Here is a 1186-nt window from a genome sequence, read left to right as displayed (position 1 = left end):
TGCTAATGTTTTAATGCTGCGTGAATGCAAGAATCTTATTCATTTTGAATGCAGTCAAACCTCGGTTTTCGAACGTCTCAGTTCTCGGCCAATTCGGTTTTCGACCAAAAATTTCGAGTTTTTTTATGCCTCGGATGACGAACAAATTTCGGTTCTGAACAAACTGAGCGCACTTGAATGCACCGTTTGACTCCTCTCACCTTCCTTACATGAGGAAGTGACGCTTCCTTGTGTTGCTTTCCATTGTGAGCAGACGTGTTCAATAAACATTTTTAATTTAGAAAGAGCGTGGTTTCGGTTTTCGAACAATTTCGGTTTTCGAACAGCCTTCTGGAACGGATTATGGACGAAAACCGAGGTTTGACTGTACTTCTTTCATTCTCCTTTTTTTCTTCAAAAATTCTTTGAAATATATGTGCATGTGCTTTTGTTTGTTGTGTCCGTCTAAATTAACACTGCATTTTAATATTGAATCAATTGGCTGAGTTGTAATGAAGGTCATGGCCCCATTTGAAAAACAAAACCAAAACAAAATGGCGATCGGGCAAGCAACAGGTTTTGTAGAGCGTGACGTCATAACCAAAACAACCAATCGGGATGAACATGTACGGCATCCGAAAGACGTCTCTGCCCTCCGTGCACGCGCCTCGTCACGTTCACTTGCCCGTGCGCGGCGCGGCGTGACGTCAGCCTTTCCGTCCTGCTTCCTGTGCGATAACGGATGCAAAGGCAGCCGCCTCGCTTCCGTCCTGGAAAGAGTTAAATTCGTCGCGCACGCCCGCACGCACACACAGCCTGCCACCGCCCCAGATAACGGAGGGGCGCCTCTCCCCAGCCAGCCTGCCTCCGCTAATCGCAGTGGCGGGGGGGTGGAGGAGTTGAGGCGGCGAGGCGGGAGGGGAAGGGGGGGTGGAAGCGAAGCGAAGCGCCGGCGGCCTCCTCACATCGCTGGGCTTTTTATTGACGCCGCCTGCCTGCCTGCGTGTGCGTGTGTGTGCGTGCGCGCGCGCGGCTCAGCGCCAAAGAGGTCCGCGTGCTTGTGTGCGGATGTGTGCGTGAGCCGAGCGCTAAAGAGGCGTGCGCGATTGTGTGTGCGCCGCGACTGAGGCGAGCCGGAGTGTGTGTGTGTGTGCGTGTGTGTGTGTGCGCAGCGGAGCGCTAAAGAGAAGCGTGTGTGCGTGCGTGT

Source organism: Hippocampus comes, unplaced genomic scaffold (assembly GCF_001891065.2).
Source record: "Hippocampus comes isolate QL1 unplaced genomic scaffold, H_comes_QL1_v1.1 scaffold96, whole genome shotgun sequence".
Classification (NCBI taxonomy): domain Eukaryota; kingdom Metazoa; phylum Chordata; class Actinopteri; order Syngnathiformes; family Syngnathidae; genus Hippocampus; species Hippocampus comes.
The sequence above is the reverse complement of the archived record's forward strand: the minus strand, read 5'-3'. Positions refer to the sequence as shown.